At 40.8% G+C, this 26,426-nt stretch overlaps 1 pseudogene; it reads right to left on the reverse strand.

Moving 5' to 3' along the window:
• Positions 1–1,564: 1,564 nt before the first annotated feature.
• Positions 1,565–26,426, reverse strand: part of LOC104681900 — a 51,504-nt pseudogene continuing 26,642 nt past the window's right edge.

Here is a 26,426-nt window from a genome sequence, read left to right on the forward strand (position 1 = left end):
AGTCCTTCATCAGCAGAGTTTATAATAGCAGCTTTAAAAGTCTCCAGATATGAGATGAACTCTGTTAAGTTTTATTGGTAATTTACCAGGTATACTTCATGAAATTTACTCAGAGAATTTCAGAATTCATTTTTACCTGCAACCACTGAAAGCTTCTAAAGATTCCAGGAGACCCAAACTCATTTCTACCCTGGCCAATATCTGCAGATCTAGCCCACACAGCTGGCTTCCAACTGCCTGTACCTCAGCTCTCACAAAGACATTGGTTTTTTTTGTTTTGTTTTGTTTTGTTTTGAGATGGAGTCTCACTCTCTTGCCCAGATTGGAGTGCAGTGGCACGATCTCGGCTCACTGCAACCTCTGCCTCCTGGGTTCAAGCAATTCTCCTGCCTCAGCTTCCTGAGTAGCTGGGATTACAGATGTACGCCACCACATCCAGCTAATTTTTGTATTTTTAGTAAAGACAGGGTTTCACCATGTTGGCCAAGTTGGTCTTGAATTCCCAACCTCAAGTGATCCGCCTGTGTCGGTCTCCCAAAGTGCTGGGATTACAGGCATGAGCCACGGTTTCCGGCCGATCAATACATTTTTTCTTTTGTACTCCAAAGCAATGTATACTCATTGTTGAAAACTTGCAGTTTAAAAATAAGCAAAAGAAAGAAAATAAAAATCATTCAATAAATGTTTTTCTACTTGCTTATCTATATTTTAAAATTTTCAACATTGAATAGATATATTTTTATAAGAAAAAAGTTATACTTAATTTTACAAAATTTCAGAAATATATACTTCAAAATGTTTATAGTCTTTTTAGCTTTTTTCCCCTTAATTTTGTATAATGATAACTATATTACTTTTATAATTGAGAAAAATAATTTCACAATAAATATTAGTATTAATTCATATAAATACTATTAAAAATTAATTCCACCACTCAGAAAGAAGTATTGCCAATATTTTGGTGTATATCTTTCAAGTCTTCTTAGGAAAGAAGACTCTATGTCTAGCTAGAGTTTTATTTTATTTATTGGCCGGGCGCGGTGGCTCAAGCCTGTAATCCCAGCACTTGGGAGGCCGAGACGGGCGGATCACGAGGTCAGGAGATTGAGACCATCCTGGCTAATACGGTGAAACCCCGTCTCTACTAAAAAAATACAAAAAACTAGCCGGGCGCGGTGGCGGGCGCCTGTAGTCCCAGCTACTCCGGAGGCTGAGGCAGGAGAATGGCGGGAACCCGGGAGGCGGAGCTTGCAGTGAGCTGAGATCCGGCCACTGCACTCCAGCCTGGGCGACAGAGCGAGACTCCCTCTCAAAAAAAAAAAAAAAAAAAAAAAAAAAAACATGTACTCAGTGTTACGATCAGACTGCTAAAATAACCTGCCACAAATACAGTCCTTGAGCTTTTTGGGCGTACACATGAGCATTGTCTAAAACATATCTTCTTTGTAGCAGCTGGGCACTGCCACCACTGTGCTTGGCTGAGTCCACAAATCTGTTGTAACTGGTAGCTGCCCTGTCACCTCTTTGGCTCTCCTCACCTGCCAAGCTTTGTTGGTGTCAGTAATTAAAATCTTCTGCCATTGACATAGTGACTGCTGCTACTAGCAGCACCATACCCACCTTGGTTTCATGATTTGGCAAAGTATTGGCCTCCACCACCATAGGGGCCAAAGCTTCTGCCTCCAAAGTTTCTTCCCTTCATGGGTCCAAATCTGGAGATTGATTATTGTAATTGCCAAAATCACTGTAGCTTCCACCACCTCCAAAATTGCTCCTATCATTACCAAATTCCTTATAGCCATCTCCACTGCCACCATATCCACCACCAGCACGGCTGCTACCAAAGCTACCACAACCACTAATGTTTCCTCCATGACCAAAGTTGCCATGACCACCAAAACCATCTCCACGACCACCACCAAAGTTTCCAGAATGACTTCAACCTCTTTGGCTGGATGAGGCACCAGCCATTTCTTGCTCCAACAGGGCTTTCCTAACATCACAGTGTGGCCACTCCCAGGATAGTATTTCTGAACGACAGTCTTATCTGTGCAGTCATGGTTGTCAAAGGTTACACACACAAAGCCCCTTTTCTTTCCACTGCCTTGGTCAGCCATGATTTCAATATTTCAATTTTCCCATACTGTTCAACATAATCTCTTAGGTGACGCTCTTCAGTGTCTTCTTTAACGCCACCAACAAAGATCTTTTTCACAGTTAAGTGGGCACCTGGTCTTTGAGAACTTTTTCTTGAGACAGCTGTCTTTGGTTCCACAGCTCTTCCATCCACGTTGCGTGATCTTGCATTCATGGCTGCATCCACCTCCTCCACAGTGGCATATGGGACAACCCACAGCCCCTGGAGTGCTTGGTGTTTGGGTCTTTCATTAGCACACGGACTCTGAGTGTTTCCAGTTGCTCAGAATGGCTCCTCATACTCTCATTGGTTGTTCCAAAGATCTTCCCCCACATGAAGAACTTCCATAGCTGTTCAAGCTCTTTAAAGGACTCTGACTTAGACAGGACAGCAGTGGGAAGAGACTTTAGCCATGCTTCCTCGGCTCCTCTGTTACTTAGGGGAGCCCTTGGTTCTCAATCTTTTGTTCAAGTCCTGATTTCGCATTTCACATAAATCCCCAATACTATTCTCATTCATTTGAGAAGGTTGGTGCTGTTAAGAATGCAGTAGAAGGGATTTATGTCCTGGATGGAAGTTTGCACAACATAGTTTTTTAAAACTCAAACTATGTAGGTTTCCAAGTCTTTTTTCATTTAGCGTGGGGACTAGCTGGAATCAGAAGCAGTAAATATAACTGATTGTAGAATACATTAAATATAGAAAAAAGACCCAACTACCTGGTGTGCAATCCAACCATCTCAAATACTAAAACTTTATGTTCAGTCATAATATTTTCCTCTTGGAATGAAAACATCTGAGTGTAATAGTAAAGCAACAGGGACTCACCAAAGAGTGAAGTTATCACTTGCCTGCAAAAGAGGAGACATTTAAAAGCACTCGATTCCCTGTGGCCCTCTGTATTATAAAAGTTTCATGATAAATCCATCCCCAGCTAATGCCTAGGGTGATTTAAATATATAGTAGCAGAGTCTCCAGTGGTCAATTGAGGGATAACGAGTTCTGGAACTGCCAAAGTGAACAGAAATCCTCCTGGTTCAAGCTTTTTGTTCTTTTCTTTTTGAAGTGATGCACTGATCAACAGTAAGAGAGAGGAATACATGAAAAGAAAGGGAGGCTGAGAGGCAGAAGAAAGACAGAGGCTAGGCTTTTGTGATTATGTAATCCAAATATATACCAAGTGGCATGCTGAAAAATCCCTCTCAGCAGGCAGCACGCTCCCATGCTGAACATCCAAATGGAACATTTCTAATATCATCACAGTGTTGTTCACAAACACAGAAGTATATTTGGTATAAGCAAATCCTTGGATACATTTGTAGAAGTGGATAATAGAAAATTCGAAACTAAAATCTGTCTGTTCCAACACACACACACACACACACACACACACACACTCACACTCACACTGTGATGACTTTCCATCTCTCCACACTTGTACGTTTAAAAATATCAAAAGCCTTGTGTTTGGAAATCTTCCTTCCCTTCAGTTTCAGATGTCCCTTCTCCTTCCCTCTTTGAATACAATTACCAACTACAATCAGCTTCAGAACTCCTTTCCCTTCAAAACAGGTTCATAATGAATAAAAAATTATTTTTCACTTGTGAAACTTTATCTGTAAGCAACTTTAAACATGCTATATTTAGGCGTGCTTAGTAATAGGCACCTTCAAGAAAAATAAAATGTAAGTCTAAAAGCTTACATACTAAGTAGTTTTACTAATTTCTAGACTATAACTTTCTTCAAGGCAAGGAGGGCATTTGATTTATGAAAAAGTTATTTGACTAGCATACATCTTTGGAGTTCAAAGAACCAAGGGTCCAAGGTAAAAACATATGTAGCATCTCCTAGACCTCCTAGTCTGAAGGAAAGAAAGAAAAAGAAAAAGAAAAAGAAAGGAAAGGAAAGGAAAAGAAAAATATTTTGAGCACTGGACCATAGTAGGTTCTTTTTTTTTTTTTTTTTTTTTTTTTGAGACGGAGTCCTCACTCTGTTGCCCAGGCCAGAATGCAGTGGCTTGATCTTGGCTCACTGCAACCTCCACCTCCCAGGTTCAAGTGATTCTCCTACCTCAGCCTCCCGAGTAGCTGGGATTACAGGCACACGTCACCACGCCCTGCTAATTTTGGTATTTTTAGTAGAGACGGGGTTTCACCATGTTGGTCAGGCTGGTCTTGAACTCCTGACCTCGGGATCCGCCTGCCTCGGCCTCCCAAAGTGCTGGGATTACAGGCATGAGCCACTGCACCTGGCTCATAGTAGGTTCTTAGTAAATGTCCTGTATATTTACCCATATTTTCTGAATAAGTTGAACATTTTTCTCTTTATTTTAGTATTTTACTTTATCACTGATTTTATGCAATTTGATTGTGATATGACTTAGTGTAGTGTTTTTCACGTTTCTTGTGCTTTGGGTTCATTGAACTTCTTGGATCTGTGGGTAATGAAATTTGAAAAAAAATTTTATCACTTCTTCAAATATTTTTTCAGCCCTCCCTTCTTTCTTCAGAAACTCCAGTTACATGTATATTAGGCTCTTGAAGATGTCATAAAATTCACTGATGCTCTTTTCTTTTAGTTTTTAAAATCTTGGTATTTTATTTCTAATTTTTTTTTTTTTTTTTAAATTTGAGATGGAGTCTTGCTCTTATCACCCAGACTGGAATGCAATGGCACGATCTCGGCTCACTGCAACCTCTGCCTCCTGGGTTCAAGCAACTCTCCTGCCTCAGCCTCCCGAGTACCTGGGTGCATACCACCATGCCAAGTTAATTTTTGTATTTTTAGTAGAGACAGGTTTTCACTATGTCAGGCTGGTCTCGAACTCCTGATCTCAGGTGATCCACCCACCTCAGCCTCTCAAAGTGCTGAGGTTACTGGCGTGAACCACTGCTCCCAGCTCAAATCTTTGTATTTTATTTTAAAGACTGCTGTGTCTTTAAGTTCATGAATTCTTTCTTCAGCAATTACTGTTAATCCCATTCAGCATATTTTTCATGTCAGATATTGCAGTTTTTATTTCTAGAAATTTGATTTAGATATTCTTTTCTTGGCACATGATGCTTTGTTTTGTCACTTTACAAAATTTATTTTGAAATGATTTTAAATTTACAAAAATACAAAGAGCTGAAAAGATAGTAATGAGTGTTCCCAGTTCCCACTCTGTACCCAATTTACTTAAAAGTTAACTTCTTATATTATCATGATGTATTTATCAAAATTAAGAAATTAGCATTGGTATAGTACTATTAAGTACAGACTTTATTCAGACATCCTGGTTTGCAGCTTAAAAAAAAAATCTTTCAAATATATTAGTCTTTCATGCACAGTCTTTCTTCTAGTTTCTTGAACATATGTAATTCAATTATGATACCTTTTTAACTCCTTGTTTACTAATTCTATCAACTGTGTCATTTCTGGGTCAGTTTCAATTGGTTGATCTTTCTCTTCAGTATGGGTCATATTTTCCTGCTTCTTTGTGTGTCTAGTAATCTTTATTTGGATGCCAGGCATTATGAATTTTATCTTATTGGGTGCTAGATATTTTTGTATTCCTATACATGTTCTTCAGCTTTGTTCTGGGAGGGAGTTAAGTCACTTGGAACAGTCTGATTCTTTCAGGTCTTGTTTTTAATTTTTTTTAAGGCAAGACCAGAGCTTTTGCCTCACCACTGACCTTGCCCCACTACTGAGGAAAACTTCTCTTGACAACTCTACCAAATTTCCTTTGAATTATGAGGTTCTTCACTCTGGCTGGTGGAACAGAAACGATTCCTGGCCCCAAATGATTTCTGGAGATTGTTTCCTCGAATCCTCTCAGGTGCTTCTTTTCCTGGCCTCAGGTGATTTCCTCACCTACATGCACTAATCAGTACTTTGCTGAAAACTTGGGGGCAGTTCCTCCGCAAATCTGTGAAGTTCTTCGTGCAGTTTTTTCTTCTCTGGCACTCTGCCCTGTGTTCTTTAGCCACCTTGACCTCCCTGTATTCCAGGCTCTCCCTAGCCTGGGGAGATTTTTGGGCATTTCCTGGGTTTCCCCTCCCTATGCCACAGCCTGGAAACTCTCTGCAGGTAGTAGACTAAGGTAATTGAAAGGCTCGTCTTGTACATTGCCCACCTTTCGGGGTTCACTGTTCTTCATTGACTTATCTCCAATGTCTTAAAGACCATTGTTTCATGTATTTTTTCATATATTTCATACGCTTTCATATATTTGCATTTCTGATTATATGGCCCTCAAATGATTGCTATTTCTTCCTATTCTCAGGAGAATTTATATATATATATATTCTGCTACACATCCTTGGCTCTATTATGAACTTCTAAAAAATGCTCTCATACCTAACATATTTTACCACCAGAGTGGCTGCAAGACAGGGCAAGCCTAGAGGCCCTTGGTCTGGGAAACAGGCCAGGTTGGTGGGTCAAACAGAGAGTATGATGTGAGGGATAAGAGGTTATGAGTGGCAAAGTTCAGAGAGGATAGTTGGAAAGGAGTGTGTGTGTGTGTGTGTGTGTGTGTGTGTGTGTGTGTGTGTGTGTGCTGGAATCCAGAGGGCATGATTAAGATCTAGGCCTGGGTGTCTCTGATACTAAGATTGGCAGACTAGTGAAACACATGTAGGCAGAAACAGACTAAGCATACAGGTACATTCAAACTGAACTTAAGGGAACAAGCAGAGGAGTTACCAAGATGAGGAGCCCCATGCAACACAGTATCCAGTACACACGGGAGACACGTAGCACCATAACTGCTTGTCAATTTTGAGGTTGGCTCATTTGCTCCCCAGTGGCTCATGATTTGAAAACTGATCTTCTGTGGGTTCCTTAGAGTTCTGGCATCCATTATTTCCAACTAGCTTTGTTGATCCTCAATCTTGTTCCTGTGGTGGGACACCTGGATGTCATCGTGCCCTTTGTGGAATCTCATGAAATGCTGATATGACAAAATATGTAATTTTGTCCTAGGTTAGATATCATCTTATTCTTTTCTTCTTTTGAGATGGAGTCTCGCTTTGTCACCAGGCTGGAGTGCAGTGGTGTGATCTCGGCTCACTGCAACCTCCGCCTCCTGGGTTCAAGTGATTCTCCTGCCTCGGCCTCCTGAGTAGCTGGGACTGCAGGTGAGCACCACCACGCCGAGCTAATTTTGGTATTTTTAGTAGAGATGAGGTTTCACCATGTTGGCCAAGATGGTCTCCATCTCTTGACCTCATGATCCGCCCACCTTGGCCTCCCAAAGTGCTGTGATTACAGGCATGAGCCACCGCACCTGGCCTCATCTTATTTTTATACAGACATTCAGTAGTGTGTGTCAAAGATTTAAGAAGAATTTATGAGATAAAAGCTTAGTAAGAAAAGCTTATCATTATCTTAGCTCTTTGTTCTGTGAAAGTGGGAAACAAAATCATCATCTTTCCATTTTTCATTAGTGGAATGCTTTGATTTAATGTGTATAACCCTGGGGTTCTGTGCAAGCAGATGTTGAGAACACCTGGAGTGGTTGGTGCTTTCTGTTTTTTTAAAAGTAAACTTTTAAAGCATAATATCATGTACTTACATATTACGTTATTAATATTTATTTATTTATTTGAGATGGAGTCTCCCTCTGTCACCAGGCTGGAGTGCAGTGGCGCGATCTCAGCTCACTGCAACCTCCGCCTCCCGGGTTCAGGCGATTCCCCGGCTTCAGCCTCCCGAGTAGATGGGATTACAGGTGCGTGCCACCACGCCCAGCTAATCTTTGTACTTTTAGATATCCACAATTCAGTCTCTTGCACTATATGGTGCCCAAATCTCTTTTAAGAAAGAACTAATTGCCCAGCTACAAGGAGTAAGAGTACTTGAGAGCCTCTCACTGTTAGCTACTTTGGGTCCACTTCAGCTTTTGAGCTGAGGACACACCTTGTCAAGGCAGCCCCAGCCAATAACTGAGCAAGACTTTATTATAAGGGCCAGGTCATCTCCACCTACCGCAGAATTCCTCCTATGAGCTGTCTTGACTGTGGAGCTGTTGATGATCTGGCAGAGACTTTGCCCAGTCTTTACAAAGGTCTGACAACTCCTCCTGCCCAGGCCTGTTTCCCCCTTCTCCTTTTCCACAGGTGTTACTATCCAGTGAGATTTTTGCACTTCTAACTCCATCTCAATCTGCTTCTGACCCAACTTTCTGAAAAGTGCCCATATCACAAGGGTACAGCTTAATGAATTTTTATAAACTGAGCACATTTATGAAAGCAGCACATTAAGAAGATGATTATCAACAGCACCTAAAAGCTCCATGTGCTGCCTTCCTTACAACCCCTTCCCAAGGCTAACCACTGTCCCAACTCTTAACATCATGGGTTACTTTGTCCTGTTGTAAATCATATAAATGAAATTTTAGCATATCTTTTGTGTTTGATTGCCTTAGCTCAATATTGTGCATTCTTTTAAATTCCTTTAAATCTGTGGTGTAAGTCTTTAAGTAAGTGCTTCCACTTTTTCATCTTTCCACTCCAGAACTCTCTTTCACACACACATACACACACATGCACACGCACACACACACACAGTGCAAACATAATGAATATTTTTCAGTTTGATTTTCAATCTGATGTACAATGCACATGTAAAAATAGTAAAAATCGCATAGGATGTTCAATACGCTAAATTAGTTGGAATTGTCAGTGCTTCCATTTGTCTCATGCTTACCAAGTTTCCCTGGTTTAACTTCCACTACATCTGAGTTATCAGGGGTAGGTCATCTTTTAATATTATTATGGAGGACAGTGACTGGTTTCAACCAATTACTGACGAATCATCGATAGCTACATCTATATTAAGCAGATCTTTCCTGAGTGTTAATTTAGTCGATTCCCCAGCTCTGCCCTAGAGAAATGAGGATGTTGCTGCACAATCTTCTTTTTCTCAACTCCAAAGACATTTCTTCACTTATTAACTGCCTCATGGTTCAATAGTATCTAGAAAATCTCCTGTTTCTCAGGCTGCTTGATAGTCTAAGATTTCACCCATTAAGCATATGTTTTTAGAGTTTCCCTGCTTTAGCCAGGCACAGTGGCTCATTCCTATAATTGAGGCTGAAGCTAAGGATCCCTTGAGGCCAAGAATTTGAGACTAGCCTGGGCAATATAGTGAAACTCCTGTCTCAAAAAATATTTTTTTTTAAAAATTAGTTGGGCATGGTGCTGCGCATCTGTTGTTCCACCTACTCAGGAGGCTGAGGCTGGTGGATCACTTAAGCCCAGGAGTTGGAGGCTGCAGTGAGCTACGATCATGCCACTGCACTCTGTGTCTAAAAATTAAAAGAGAATTTCCTGGCTTTGATTCTTGCTTCCCTACCCAATTTAGGAGTATTCTTGAAAATAATAAAGGGAAACTTAAAGGCATTTCTCGTACTTGAGCACATGCACTTGTGAATCTTATAAACAGTCCTCTGGTAAGAGGGCATCTTTCAAGATCTTTTCTCTTATAGCTGTACTGCTAGTATGATTTTTTGCAAACCATTTTCAAAAGAGAACTCTCCCTTTATCCCTAGAGAGGGGATCAGCTTACCTCAGATTGCTATGCTTTTGCATTTGATTTTGTTTCAAACTCGAAAACAAAATATTGGTTCAGTATAGTTAGCTTTCTCCTTCTAGCTTTGAAAGCACTCACAAATAATTATGGTAGAAAGGCAAATGACACAAGGCTTTTTGCACTGTCAAAAGTAATTTTTTTTTACTCGATGCAGGGACCTGTCAGTATCATTGACCAGATATAAACTTCTTATTGGCCTTCTTGGGAATCAGATGCTGCACTATTCATTGAGTAAGAGCTTAGTAAACTTGCAGAGAATAAATGAATAAATTGATATAAGAGCCTTTTATGTTTATGTGTTTTTAAATCTAATAGTGATTCTAAAAAGGAGAGGGGTAAATGATGTGTATTTTGCTCTAAGATTTCCAAAGGTTTCTGATTTTATGACTGACACGTAAGAGTAGAGTCTGCTATGAAGCATATTATTAATGGGTAATTTCTTTGCAATCTGATCTGAGAACAACAATGAAGTTTCATAGCCTTTAGCAGAGTTGTAGTTTAATTAAATGTACTTAGAATATAGCATTTCACTATTTTAGAACTAAAAGTAACTTTAAAAATAATCTGCCGGGTGTGCTGGCTCATATCTGTAATCCCAGCACTTTGGGAGGCCGATTATTAAAAGTAACAAAAATTAGCTGGGTGTGGTGGCAGATGCCTGTAATCCCAGCTACTTGGGAGGCTGAGGCAAGAGAATTGCTTGAACCTGGGAGGCGGAGGTTGCAGGGAGCTGAGACCATGCCATTGCACTCCAGCCTGGGCAATAAGAGCCAAACTCCATCTGAAATCATCATCATCATCATCATCATCATCATCATTATCTAAGCTACCTTCCTTGCTACACCTTTACAGACAGGGAAGTTGAAATACAGAACTTGGAAATGACTTATTCTGTTCCCCTGCTCTGGGGCTTTCACTCCATCCCCACATTAAGGACTCTGGCTAGACTTGACCATTGTTCTCCAGAGGTTGTCAGTGTATTGACCTACTTGTATTACTCTACATGTTCTTGGTAGAGAAATCACTGATATCAAAGAGTAGTTCTATTTACCTCAACATTTAGGGTTATTCTAACCTTTTCCAATGAGCTTCTATTTCAACGTTCATAACATACATTTAAAAATTCATCCAACTGGCTAGGTGCGCTGGCTCGCGCCTGTAATCCCAACACTTTGGGAGGCTGAGGTGGGCGGATCACGAGGTCAAGAGATCGAGACCATCCTGACTAACACGGTAAAACCCCGTTTCTACTAAAAATACAAAAATTAGCTGGGTGTGGTGGCATGCGCCTGTAGTCCCAGCTACTCAGGAGGCTGAGACAGGAGAATCACTTGAACCCGGGATGTGGAGGTTGCAGTGAGCCAAGATTGCAACACTGCAATCCAGCCTGGTGAGAGAGTGAGACTCCATCTAAAAAATAAATAAATAAATAAATAAAAAATAAAAAATTTCATTCAACCAACGTGTCTTGGAGGAACCAGATTTAGGACTTCAGGGAGGGCAGTCAAGAGGAGGAGATGACAGTAACAGTGCTGTAGTGAGAATGTGATAATTGAGGTAAGTTAAGAACGGACTCCTAACCCAAACTTGAGAAGGGGATGGTGAAGCCGGGAGTGGGGAAGAGCACTTCAAAGAGAGGGAAGAGCATGCCATGCCCAAGAGTCACACTTGTGAGTCTATAAGAAAAAGTGTTTTTAGATTTACCATGGAGAAAAACAAAAGAAATTCTGGGTTGATGTATTTTGTGTGAATAGAGAACTTGATCTAAGGTTAAGAAAACCAGAAAGTTCTGAAGTTCTGATGGGAAGAACACTGAATGGGAAGTCTGGAAAGCCAGCTTCCTCCAGCACCAGCTTCCTCTTGGCTCTGCAGGTAACTGGCTGCATGACCTGGGCAAGTCACGTCACCCCTCTTGACCCTGGATTCTTCACCCATGAAAGAAGGGATAGGGAGTTATACCCAAAGTCCCTCAGACTCTGGCATCTGCAAATCCTAAGATTCAAGGTAGCTTTATGCACTATGTCTACCACACAGAATATGTATTGAATAAAATTCCTAAGTTCTATCCCATTCTAATTAGAGCTAGGTTACAGGTTAATAAAGCTGATTTCGAGAGGCATAGGCAATGCAGACTTCCCAGTGACCTCCTTTCCTATTAGGAAAATACATATTTATAATTGATTGTGTTTCATGCATTTTATTTGGCTATTAATATAATACTGTAGATAGATATGACTCTTCTCATTTACAGATAACAAGACTGGGGCTCACAGAAGTTAAGTAATTTGCCATCCTGTCACCCATTAAAAGTGGTGGTGGGATTTGAACCTGAGTCTGTGTGAGGCCAATATCTGACTTCTTCCCACTATGCCATTTGAAAGTAAATTTCTGTTAGAGAGAATCCTGACTGTGTAGGAAAATACACTGTGAAGATTACTTCCACTTAGGCAAAGGTCATCTTCCGCATCCACCACCAACCCCCGACTCATTTTATTTCCTGCCCTACTTCCCAGTCTTAGTTCTCCAAACTATACCATTCTCTGCTTTAGGAGCCTCAGCTCAGGTTGCTGAGTGAAAAAACAGGGAACTAGGGCAAGAACTAGTAGAGTTGATAAAGTTTTCTTCAGAAACCACTTTGTCAACCTGACTGCCTTTGCTTTTGTCTGAAAACAGCGTGGAAGCTTCCCACTACTGAGACTAGAAATAGAAATCCCATCTTGTTTCATGAGTTTTCAACAGAAATATCACCCGGCATGCCTTTCTCTCTTCTACCTTTTCTCCCTGGTCTGTCAAAGCCCCTTTCCTGGTCACAGGTATTGCTTGACGATGGACCTGTTAGCAGGCCCTCGTTGACCTCTGATTTACAAAACCTGTTTAGTTGCAAGCAACACTGATCTACTCAAGCAAGCTCAGGAAAGACAGTTTATGTGAGGATTAACAGGAATGTTCACAGAATCCCAAGAGCATAGTGGAAACAGGGCCAGAAATTGGTCCAGAACGGGAGGGTGTTTCTGGATCTAAGGTGGTCCCAATGGCCCAAGGACTGGGAGTGTATGGATCTTTACTCTGGAGTTCCACCAGTGGTATGACTCAGCGACCTGGGTATCTGTTCTTCTTTGTCTCTGATTGAAACTAGCTACAATGCACTTATTCTAATTTTTTTTTTTTTTTTAAGACGGAGTCTCACTCTGTCGCCCAGGCTGGAGTGCTGTGGTGCAATCTTGGCTCACTGCAACCTCCACCCCCTGGGCTCAAGCGATTCTCCTGCCTCAGCCTCCTAAGTAGCTGGGACTACAAGCAGGTGCTACCACATCCAGCTAATTTTTTTTATTTTTTAGGAGAGATGGGATTTCATTATCTTGGCCAGGCTAGTCTTGAACTCCTGACCTCATGATCCACCTGCCTCAGCCTTCCAAAGTGCTGGGATTACAGACATGAGCCACTGCACTTGGCAATGCACTTATTCTTTTTAAAATCTACTTTATCCTTTAAAAATTCATACTTTTTTGGCCGGGCGCAGTGCTTCACGCCTGTAATCCCAGCACTTTGGGAGGCTGAGGTAGGCAGATCACCTGAAGTCAAGAGTTTGAGACCAGCCTGACCAACATGGGGAAACCCTGTCTCTACTGAAAATACAAAATTAACTGGGCGTGGTGGTGCATGCCTGTAATCCCAGCTACTTGGGAGGCTGAGGCAGGAGAATCACTTGAACCCAGGAGGCTGATGTTGCAGTGAGCTGAGATTGCACCATTGCACTCCAGCCTGGGCAACAAGAGTGAAATTCCATCTCAAAAAAAAAAAAAAAAAAAATTAATACCTTTTGCTGAATCATAATTTCAGTTTGCCAAGATCCCTCACAGCCCCTTCTCTCCTTCCCCTCATAACTCCAACACTGCCTCAAGGCTTCTCTTTATGCAACCTTTAAGTTTCTACTCCTCCTGTTAGTTTCCTATATTTCTACATGTTTCCAAAATAAAATTCCCAAAGAATTGTCCCAGATTATCCTTCACGCAAACAATGTTATCCTTCATGCAAACAATGTTAATTGCCCCCAGACTCCAAGTACGCACAGATCAAGGTTGGACGCTGACTGAGAGTAGACCATTTATTGGCTAACCAGCAACTTATGTCATAGCCTGGAATGAAAATATGAGTTGGGCCATCAGCAGGGGAGGAACTGACTCCAACTAGATAGGTCTTGGCATCATCATTGACCTCCTTTGTATGACCACTATTGACCCATTTGGAGCAGCTTTATCCCAGTGTGAAACCTGCCGCTCACTAGTTCTGCTAGATGCATGTTGGAAGTGCTGATTGAGGTTAATCCAACCTGTACAAGTTTCTGAGGCAGGTCTTCTCAGAGCCTTTAATATGGTAAAGTGTATTCTAAATTAGCAAGCAGAGGATAAGGAATGCAGTGTGTTTCGCTCTATGTAGCAGATGCTGTCTGCACCACATCCATGTCCTCTCAGCACATACCTGTACACTTTGAAGGCTGCTTTCTATGAACACCTGCAATTCTTTGCCTGAAGTCTTCTTTTTTTTTTGCTTTTTGATGGTGGTGGGGGGGCCGATGGGAGTCCACTCAACCTGTTAACAGGTAAGCTGAAAGAACAAGATAGTTAACATCCCTCACCTCAAAAGCAGTGTTCAACCAAAGATGGACAGGCAGGTGGCAGATATGTTTCCCAGTTGCCTCTCAGTTATGAAACTAAAGCATGTTCCCTGATGCTTTCCAGAGTTTCGCAGTAGGGCAGAATTCCTCCTACAAGCTGTCTTCACTGTGGAGCTGTCAATGAGCTGGCAGAGACTTTGCCCGCTCTGTCTGATGGTCTGACAGCTCTTCCTGTCCAGGCCTGCTTCCCCCTTCTCCTCTTTCACAGGTCTTACTCTCCAGTGGAACTTTGGCACTTCTAACTCCATCTCAGTCTGATTCTGACCCAACTGACTGAAAAGTGCCTGTATCACAAAAATCAGGGCTGAGTTCCTGCAGCCGAGAGTGGAAACTGACTTGATAAAACTCCCCATACTGGCTCCCTTCCCCTCCTGGCCTCACTTCCCCACTCTTTTATTGGGGTTTCCCGGGATCACCTCCTAAGTAAACTATTTGCACTTCAATCTTTGAGTCAGGTCCTATTTCTAGGGAAACCCACACCAAGACCCTCCCTTTATTGTGGGTGGTGGGGGGAGGTGAGCACGTCTTTTAACATCTAACAGGCCCTGAGAAATATTGACCTAGTATACACAGGAGCTAGGGAAAATTACCTTTATCTCAAACTAGTTAAATTTCCTGAGACTTGTTGATGATAAAATGGAGAGCACACGCATTCCTGATTCAAGGTATTCTTCATTGATAGCATTCCCACACATATAAGGATATGTGGATCTCAGATGTATAACCACTCCATTTTTGTTTTACCTCTTTGTTATTCTCTCCCGAAATATGGTTTACATTGCATCCTTTTATATTACTATATTTCACAAGGAAGACATAGAAGAACATTTTTCTCAGCGCGACTGTAAATCCTAATTATGTTTTTGAGCCTGGCTCATCTTAGGTGTCATTGTGGGGACTCCATGAGTGACCACAAACATCTTTGTGATGTTAACAGATGATACAGCTTGATATATCAGTATAAGAATTTCTCCATCATAAGATTTGGAATTATAAGGGTTTTTCAAGACTATATATATTATCCAAGCTTTCAACTAACAGGTTTCTAACTATTTTATTATGCTGATCTCCAGATTTATAATCATGTATTGTTATTAATATATGAGATGATTTTATATATGGTCTTTTGTGTGCTTTTTATTTGTGAAAATAAAAATAAGTATATTTTTAGGAAAGCTGGAGCACCTAATGGATATAATAGTATAATAGTATAATAGTATTTTCTTCTGTAACAAGAAGTCCCAGGGCATGGTGGCTCCAGGGTTGATGAATGCATCAGCTTTTCATCAAGGACCTGACTTCCCACCATCTCTGTCATTCTCAGCGGATCAGCTTCTTCCTGAGGCTAGCTCTTCTCATGGTCATGAGATGATGCTACCCATTAAAAGAAAAGGGAGGGTCAGCTGGGCATGGTGGCTCACGCCTATAATCCCAGCACTTTGGGAGGCTAAGGCGGGCGGATCACTTAAGGTCAGGAACTCGAGACCAGCCTGGCCAATGTGGTGAAACCCCATCTCTACTAAAAATACAAAAATTAGTCAGGTGTGGTGGTGCGTGCCCATAATCCCAGCTACTCGGGAGGCTGAGGCAGGAGAATCACTTGAACCTGGGAGGTGGAGGTTGCAGTGAGCCAAGATCATGCCACTGCACTCCAGCCTGGGCAACAGAGCAAGACTCTGTCTCAAAAAAAAAAAAAAAAAAAAAAAAAAAAGAAGAGGGAGTGTTTCTTAATGTGCTTCTCTTTAAAACTAAGGAAACTTTCCTGAGAAGGCCTCTGGTAGTTTCTCTTGAGTTTCACTGGCCAGAATTGTGTCGCATGCTCCTTCCTAAACCAGTCACTGACAGAAGACAGCATTACCTTGCTTAGCTTGGTCTATTGAGGCTTTTACTGTGAATTACACAGAGAAAGGGAGGTCTCCAAACAAAATCAGGGTTCTCTCAAGAAAGAAAGGCAGAGGGAATAACTACTGGGCAGACCACCAGTCAGGTTAGCTCCCATCGCCCACACTGTTTGTCTTGGGATAACCAGAGCAAATGAGCAGCGGCTCTTAAAACACTTTCTTCTGTAATGTCTAAAGAAACACAACCCATAAAAGGTTTAGCAATGATAAACTATTATGTTATGACTTTACAATGGCTACTTACTGAGCATCACGCAGTGCTCAAGATTCCTAGTGTGAAGTTTGGTGTGGTAAGGAGAGAAGCAGATTTGGAGAGAGAAGACCTAAATGTGTTCCTGGACTTCAACAATTACCTGTTTGACCTTAAGCAATGAATTAGCTTTTCTGAATCTTAGTTTTATCATCTGTAAAATAGAGATTGTCTACCACAGAATTTGCTGTGAGGGTTCGATACAATTTGATGCAAAGGAAAGTGCTTTGTAAATTACCAAGTGGTTCACACATGAGGGAGATTTAATTAAATTGATGAATTTTAATTGGTAAACAAAAGTTGTATGCATTTGTGGTATGCAACATGACATTCAAAATATGTATACATTGTGGAATGGCTAAGTCAAGTCGATGAACATATCCATGGCCTCACATACTTATTTTTTTGTGATGAGAACACTTAAAATCTATTCTCTTTCTAATTTTCAAGTGTATAGTACATTGTTATTAACTATAGTCACCTTGTGGTATAGAGACATTTTGAAAGAGGAGCAGTAATGTGTCATTTATCCAAGCGAAAATCTCCACACCAGTCTTGGCAGTAGACCTGCAGAGGCTCTAAGGGAAAACAGCTGGAAGGATTACAGCTAATGAGCAGGGTTTTCAAGGAAACAAAGCTGATTTAGTAACAACCCAAACAAAGTTAGTCTCTTCAGGCTTTTTTTTTTTTTTAAGTTAATAAGTTCAGGAGGGAGTTTAGATGTACAAATGTGGTTACCTGGGCTTAAAGGTGATCAGGTGGCCGGGCGCGGTGGCTCAAGCCTGTAATCCCAGCACTTTGGGAGGCCGAGACGGGCGGATCACAAGGTCAGGAGATCGAGACCATCCTGGCTAATACGGTGAAACCCCGTCTCTACTAAAGAATACAAAAAACTAGCCGGGCGACGAGGCGGGCGCCTGTAGTCCCAGCTACTTGGGAGGCGGAGGCAGGAGAATGGCGTGAACCTGGGAGGCGGAGCTTGCAGTGAGCTGAGATCCGGCCACCGCACTCCAGCCTGGGCGACAGAGCCAGACCCCGTCTCAAAAAAAAAAAAAAAGGTGATCAGGTGAACAGGAGTATATTGGTTCTAATTGAGGAGCACTTGACTTGTATTTTAACACAGTTAAAGCTGAAATCCAAAGCGCTTCATTTCTACAGCAGGCTTGCCTCTTCATTATTGCAAAATCTTCAATCAGTTCTGTTACCTCATTAGAAAGCTTAGTCACCTATACAACGTTCTCACTCACTCACACCTGCACATTTCCTATACCTCCAAATGGCCTACCAGGAAAATATCTTTTTTTCCTAATTAATAAGTTACTGTGATCTCAGTTTCTCTTCCCATGCCCTCAGCACTTCAGAGCTTGAATTATTTATTTCTAGCCTCAGTGCTGGGCTCCAGCTGCTCATATTGAAGAAGGCTCTGTTGACCTTGAGCTTGAGAATTTGTATGTGTTATAATATAGATGTCACTAAAATATAACATTTACCTGCTGAGAACAACATTATACTGTTTATGAAACCATATAATTTCAGTAACTAAACTCAGCAAGATTTTATTGCTCTTTCCACCTGGAATCACAGAAATGCTGACTCATCACTTGAGAACCACAGTTCACCAACGTGCGGCTTCACTAAAAATCTGCAATGAGTCTTATTTTTTCATCATCTCTATGTAATCTTTTTTTTTTTGGTGGCAGTTATACAGCCCCCTTCTAAAAGGTTATAATTAATTAAAGACTCAAATTAATACCAGGAAAACTTTCATGTCACAAAATCTTCAGTGCCTCTGTGGTTAGAAAGAGCTATATTTTTAATACCATGATGATAAATTAAAATTCATGAATGTCTTTACATTTTTTATAGGTATTTTAACAGTCAATTTCACCTTCTCTGAAGATAGACTAAAAGGAGCCTTCTTTGATGTACTGAAGTGATTTGTTCCATATTTCCTTATCCCCCACTCTGGCTTACTTATTTTACTTTATGTTATATACAGATACACACACATGCACAATTTTCTTCGTGATATCAGTCCTTTTTGATCAGAATGCTTAAGTAAATTTGCGATTCTCTTAAGGGCCTTTAGATGTAGTCAAATGACCATTTATACTGCATTTCATCTTGATCCCCTCCTCCCAAAAAGTGAGGGGAAATAAAAGCTTGCCTCATGGAAATGGACAAATAATTCACCCAATTGAACCACAGTTGATATCAATATAGTGAAAAGTGAGAGGAAGGTATGAGAACAGCAGAAAACGTTAATTGTATGTACAAGGGATACCGCCCTGTTTATGTGTCACCAGCTTCGCAAAAGCATGGCAACGGCTTGTGAAGTGTCCTCCTGACTCCAATTGCGGTATGAGTGTGTGCACAGAAATGTGAGCCTTGTTAGAGATCAGAATCGCTAATGCCATTCTTATCTGTAGAAGTATTACATCATTTACAAATTTTTACTAAGCTGTTAGCCTCAATCATGCCTCGAAGCAGTTATTTCCACAGGTTAATGATGTGTTATATAAAGAACGATTTCCTTTTTATTCTTGGTGAATTTGCCTTTTAATTTCATTTAGCAATCATTTTGTCTTACATGATGGAATGGTGTAGGCTTAAATTAACTCTGCAAAGATTGATAAAAATCGATGTCTGTTAGCTGCTCTTTGAACTATATACTTCAACCTTACAAATGAAATTTGCTATTTTCTTTTAAAGGGGAGCATTATAAAGAATATTTGATTATTTTGTTAAAAACAGGCTTCCCTTAGTAAAAGAGACAGTATGTTATGAATGACGTTTATAACCTGATGTTATTTAGATAAGGTGGAAAAAAAGCCCCCCAAACTCAGCAGGACCTCAGTGATGGAAGCAAATCTGGAAAATAAGGAAATCTGATAAAACATAAGCCCACCATTTTTTGTCTTGCGGTGTGGGTCTTGTCCTTACCTGCTAGAAAACACTGGCAATTCTGTTCAGTGACAGGCAGCCAGAGAAGGCTAGCAAATGGATTTATTAATCATTTCAGGAAAAATGAAGAATGCCTTCAAAGACAACACCCTCTTCTTGGCTTCACAGAATCATTTTAGGTTTTACTGTTAATAAGATTAAATAGGAGATGAGCAGTAAAGATATTGAAGCAGAGTTTGTTATAAGAAAAAGTACACATTAAGAATCAGGCTCCCCCACCACTTAGCTCAGCACTGTGTCCACATTCTTCTATTCAGACTTTTTTATTGCTGTTTGCTTAGGGGAAAAAGTCTCTGTTGAAAGAATGCTGGCCGGAGTACATTAGTCACCTTTCCAGTGCTCTTTCTGTGGGACGGGGCCACATATCCCTCCCAACTCTGTAGTTCTCTGCTAGTCAAGGCTGGAGACTGCTGCTGGCAGAAACCCAATCTTCTCCTTGCAAATAAAGGAGCCATCTGACAACGCTGTATTTGTTGGGGCCTCTTCTGAGCCAATCAGAGACTGCCCTTGACCGAGGGGAGGAGGAGAAGTTTATAATAGGATCAGTTTTGTTTGCAATTTGTTTCTAATAGATGCCAATAAGCCAGTTAACTAGGCTCCGGTTAATGGATATTTTATTGTTCCCCCCTCCCCCCATGGTGCACATGACCTTTCCTTAGAAGCATTTGTGATGCCTGAAAACGTGTATCTGCTGCCTGGTAGCCAGAGGGCTTGCTCTGCTCTAGAAAACTTGTTCCCTAGCCCCTAGCGAGCGGCAGACCAGACCCAAATACTTTGATCATTCTGTCAGTGGGAAATTTACAGCAACATTCGGGCTTTTGTTCCATGTGTATTTCTCCAAATATAATATCTCCCTCAAGAAATCAATGATAAGCTGTTAAACTAAAGAGCATGGTAACATCCACAGAGCAGTAAATTAATGGTCTTTTGTGGATAGATGGTTACAGATTTCATCATAAAAAATGGATAAAAGATTACATATCACACAGAGCGAAACTTTTAATAACTCAACATGACTTTTCTTAATGGGTTTTATTCATTTTAATCATTATAGTGTCAATGATGATTATAGCCTTATTAGATTGTAGTGATTGAAGGGCCTGTTTATGAGATATTGAAAATCTCAGGCTGCTCAGAATAGCCTGGCGGCCTGTGTGGGTTTGACGTGTAACTTTATCTGAAGGAGCAGGTCTTGTCAGGAGAGTTTCAATTAATACTTTTACTAAATTGCTCCTGTCTTTAGTGACCTAGGTCACAGATGACTTAGGGATTCCACAACATCAGCTTTCCCAAACAGTTGGGCTACAGCAGTGTAAATCAAAAGAGGTTGTGAGTGTGTGTGTTTAAACGAAGGTAGGACTAGGAAAGGCCTCAGACGAAGTGGCTTGAATCCTTCTGTCTCACTTCACAGCCAGGACAGTCCTCTTTCTAACTTATGATACCTCACAAGAAAGGAGTTCTTTTAATAACCGGATAAAAAGTTGGCCACAAGAATCTGAAGTTTCTCCGTTTTTCCCTCCATGTCTGGGCACATGATTAAAATAAAAATCAAGACTCCATTCATGATTAATAAGGTGCTATTTCAAAGAAATGCCCCAAAACACAGTCATCCTAAAAAAGTTACTATAATAAAGGTATCCATGTTCCTAAATTTAAAATAATAATAATAATAAAATCTATAGATGAATACCTTCAGTGGGACCAAGATTATGATGCCATCTATTTGATATCCTGATTTAGTATTGATTCTTCAGAATGTCTATTTCCGTTACAAATAAGTGTTACCTAAAAGTTATTCCAAATGTTTCACTATAATGGATGTCGTCTGTAATAGGTCTTTGAGAAGAAGTGTGGTGTGTCATGGTGTTACATAAATTTGGGCTACTTCCTTTACCAGCAGCATGTTTTGGGACAGGTGACTTGAATTGTCATAGCCTCCATTTCTTCATCAGTAGAAGTGGGACCAATGATAATACCCATTTTACGTCTCTCCTTTGTAGGGTGACTAACAGAATCAAATGAGTTCACATTTGTGCTGAAAAAACTCTGTTTTCAAGTGAATCTTTAGAATGTCACTAAGATCAAGGAGCCAGGTAATGTGGCTTTTAAAAATGCAGTGTTCACTATTAGATAGAAAATATCAAGTGATTTGATGAAAATCTGGAAAAGTCAAATTCAACTGGAGTCTAAGTGATTAGGTCTCAAATATTTGAGAAGAGAATAATAAAAGTCAAAAGGAATCTAGTAGAGCTTTTTAAAAATTTTTTTTATTTTTTATTTATTTTTGCTTTTTTAGTGAGGAGAAGTGGATATTTGAATTTAAAAAGATAGTGCAAGCCAGTAGGAATGGCTTAGGAAATGCCATACTGCTGTATGGACAAGTAGTCTGTCTCCATCTGTCAGATGGGCAGAGCCGAGAATCAGTCTCAGTCCAGACCTTAGCACAGGAGAAGGGAGATAATCGTGGGTGGGGGAGGCCTGGGAATTTAGAAGGGAAGAGAAAGGGAGAGAAATAGGGGTGGGGGAAGGACAGTGGCTTGTGCCTGAGCTGGAGAAAACTCACAAAATTAAAGGGAACCAAGGGTTGGAGAGTGGGGCAGCTGGTAAGTGGGAACTGAATGGAGTGTGTCTATGACAAGGAAGCATGCAGCAGGGAGGAGGTGTGGTTGGGAAAGAACATGACCATGACCTTGGGATCCCACAACCCTGATCCAGTCTTTTTCTACCACCCTCACGATGGCCCCACAGCTGCCAGCCCCACTCAATATCCACTCACCACCAAGGATATGCCCTGTGGACTCAGTTACATTTACATCTGCTTGGGGTAGATATAATCTATGGAGGGGTTGTGGATACTCAAATGATCTCAACATTTAATTCCCTTGGTCCACAGACTTCTATTCTTGATCTACACACTCTCCCTGGGAGAGTCAAGACTAAGCTTCCCTACACAGCCTTTCAGTCCCCCAAATTTCTCCCTGGGTCCAGACATAACTTTCTAAATGCATTGCTGGTCTTCTTTGCTCAGACATGTCCTAAACCTACCTTGTTCTCATCAAACCTGTTCCTCCTCCTGAGTTCCATACCTTGGCTAATTACATTTCCACTGGCCCAGGTCACCAATTTTTGAGTCATCTTCCATTCTGTGTCCTTTGCTTCTCAAATCCAATCAATCACTAAGCCCTGTCAATTCTAATTCCTTACTGCGCTGGTTTTAAAATATATCCACAAATTCTTTGACACTTCTCCTATTTATGGATGGGTCTGCATTTCCTCCCCTGGAAACTAGACTTCTAGGACTGTTTTGACTAATAGAATTTGGTGAAAGTGAAACCATGTAACTTCCAAGACGTGACTTAGCCTCCACCTTGCTCCTTGGAACACTTGTGCCTCAGAGCCATGAGGCTTCCATGTTGTAGAGAAGCCCAAACTAGCACATGTGGTGGAACCACATAGAGAAGCCGCGGGACTACATGAAGAGAGAGAGAGATGCTTGGCTAGCTCCCAGCTGCTCTGCCCCTCTGCTGACTACCTGGCTCCAACCATCATTTGACTACTACTATGATAGACCCTGCCTAGAAAGACCACCTAGCTGAACAGTCCCCAAATTCCTGACCACAGAAATAATGAGATAAGATAAAATGATGGTTAATTGTTTTAAGCCACTAAGTTCTGGGACAAACGTAACATAGCAAAAGTAACTGGAACATTTGCCATCTATCCCCTTCTCCCTACCACCTTAGGTTGGGCACTCATCACCTTGCCCAGCCTGTGGCTGGCACACAGGAGGCCCAATCAGTGTTCTGGCGGAATGAAAGTAAACTCGATGACAGTAGGCTTTGCAGAAGAGATTAGGACCTTAAATCTAGTTGGGTTGGAATTTTGTGGCGATAGATTTCTCCCTGCTGTTGTAAAACTGCTACAGCGACCCAGATGAATTCGAGAACTAGCATGAGATGCATGCCTCCCTCAGAAATAAAACATAAAAGGGAAGAGAAAAGATTTAAAAATAAGCATTATCAAGTGCTATAAGTGATTGGTTTAGAGTTGGTGCAGATCCTTTTCTTTTTTTTCACTCAAATTTATTCTGTCTTGTTAGTTGAAATCAGTTCAGTCATTTGAGTCTTTTTCCCAAAAGGGCAAAACAAAGATTGTCTTATGTTCTTCTTTTCATGACTGGATGTTACCCAGTTTTAGTTGGAGACATTTTGGTTTTAACTTCTCTTAATGCTTGAACAACACTAAAATGATCCAGAGAGCTTCTGATTTATACATTCAGTGAGAAACAGCCTTCCAATTCTTATAGCCTTTTACATGTTCCATTTTTCAATTTTATCTATTGGAATGTAAAATTTCAGCCTTTTATAAATTGCCTATTAATATTTAATTTCTTACATCAGTGTATTGTTACCAGATAACCACAATTGCTACATGGAACAATAACAGAAGATGCATTAACTATCAATTGAGGAGGACACAAATAGATAGCAAAGGTAATATACATGAAAAATAGTCTGTCAAGCAACGTCAGCCTCAATGAGCATGAATTTACAGTCTTGTACAGTAGCCACAATGATTCTCATTGTTGATTCATCCTCTGATTACTCTGTTTGCACTGCAGACAAAATAGCCTAAATGAACACCAAGATAATAAGTGAACTATCTATCATCTCTTTTATTTTTATCCCAAGCTAGGAGAATTGGCAGAAAGAGAACAGTAAATGGAGATTCCTGCTGGTTCTGTGTCATAGGACCCTTTTAAAACACTGAAGGCACTGTGAATTATTTAAGACGGGGAATAGAAAGCAGGACTTTGCAATTTTACTGAAGCTTTATGTCACGTTCTTACCTGCACTCCAACCACAGTAATCTCAGACTACAGGGTTTTTGGGTTATTGTTCAAAAACAATCAGTACAAGCACATTTTATGTTAGTAAAACAGAATGGTGAATTCAGGAATTAGAGAAACGGTCAAGAAACAGACACTGCAGATGAAGATTGAGAACTTAGAGGAATAGTTTCGATTAATCAGAGAATCACAGACAGACCCCTTTAAGTGATTTTGCCTGTTTGACATCTCTGTTGGAGGTCCTACAGGTATCTTCAACTCAACATATTTAAGATAGGACTTACTCTTATAGTCTTCCCTAACACTCTATAACAAGCCTAAACTAACCCTGTTCCTTTCCATCTTGATCTTCTTGTTTGCCTAATGGCACCATAATTTCTCCCCTTACTGGGGTTCAAAACTGACTTCCTGTTTCTCTGTCCACGTACCACAGCCAATCGTTGCTAAGAGATGAATTACCAAGAAGCAGATGAAGCTGAAGCTGTGGAGTCCCTCTAGTGCACCGGCCTTTTCTGGGGTCTGGCAGTAGGGTGGGGTGGGGGGGTTGGGCAGGGAAGGCTGTGGGTGTGTTCACAAGTCCATAGGTTTTGTAAAATTTGGAAAAGATATTTTAGCTGATGTCTCTTTCGACCTCAGCTTTTCCTCTGCCACACTTCCCTTCTTGTCAAATGCCAGTTTGGAGATTGGGCTAAGGGGATGTTGAATTGAGTTTGAGGATGTGTTTATTTGGGTTTAATGGGCCACATTTATATGATTTGAAGACCTTTCTGTTTATATTTGATTAATGTTTGTTGTCCCAGTGCAAGGGATGACTTCCAGTATACTCCTACCACCCACTGTGCTGACTTACGTGGCATCATGCCACAAAGAAACAAGGCTAGAAGTGTATCGTGCTGTGCAGGCATGAAGGGGGAACGAGACGTGTATGTGTGGGGCAGTCTGTGGAAAGTTTTCCTGTTTTCAGGTATGTGAAATTGGAGGCAGAGGATTCACTTTTCATTGACACCTGGTCAACGTACCAGTTCTATCCTATCAGAAATACACCCTAAAATGCAATTTATACAATTGTGAATGTACTATACTTTTTCAAAGGAAAATAATACAAAATAGAATTTATCATCCTGTGTTTGCAGGGCACAAACCTGTAGAAGGACTGTAATTAGTGAGCATGTCTACAACAAGTTGCACAGAAAAGAACTTAATAGAAGAGTTCTTCAATTTGAAAACAATCCGAGGCTCATGTGGTGGATCATGCCTGTAATTCCAGCACTTTGGGAGGCTGAGGCAAAAGGATCGCTTGAGGCCAAGAGTTGGGGACCAGTATGGGCAACATAGTGAGACCTTGTCTCTACTAAAACACTTTTAAAAATTAGCCAAGGGTGGTGGTGTGCATCTGTAGTCCCAGCTACTCAGGAGGCTGAAGTGGGAGGATCGTTTGAGGCCAAGAGGCAGAGGTTGCAGTGAGCTGTGATCATACCAGGGCACTCCAGCCTGGACGACAGAAAAAAAAATTTTTTTCTTTAAAGAGGGCCCCCTAACTATATAAGCCTCATACCTCAGCAAACTGGGGTCCACCCTGGCCCAGCCCTGTGGATTCTTCCTGCATGGTGATTCTTGATTCTATGTTGTTTCCATTTGCCAGCCTCCCCTTTCTTCAGACAGGTAATATGGGCACTCATCTTTACATTGTTGCAATTGTCTCATTGTACATGTAGTTTTCTTATTCCATTTACTGTCATAGACTGACTTTTTCCATACTTCTGCATAGTCAATAATTTCCACATTGAATAGTTACGTGAAATTTTACTTTACTGACAGCTGATTTAAATATTTCTCTGCAGTTAGACTTTTCTGGTTTCAGTTTTTGTTTGTGTTGTTGTTTGCTACTGTTAAAGTCAGCATTGGAGAGAACATTTTTGGAATAGAGAATTATTTCTTCTATGTAATTATTTCCTCTGGACAAAACTAGAAGTGGCATTACTAAATCAAAGTGCATGGACATTTTATTACTCATATAACTCTGTTGCTTTCCAAAGGTTTGCATAATTTACATTGCAACTAATAGTACATA

Source organism: Rhinopithecus roxellana, chromosome 6, assembly GCF_007565055.1.
Source record: "Rhinopithecus roxellana isolate Shanxi Qingling chromosome 6, ASM756505v1, whole genome shotgun sequence".
NCBI classification, from domain to species: domain Eukaryota; kingdom Metazoa; phylum Chordata; class Mammalia; order Primates; family Cercopithecidae; genus Rhinopithecus; species Rhinopithecus roxellana.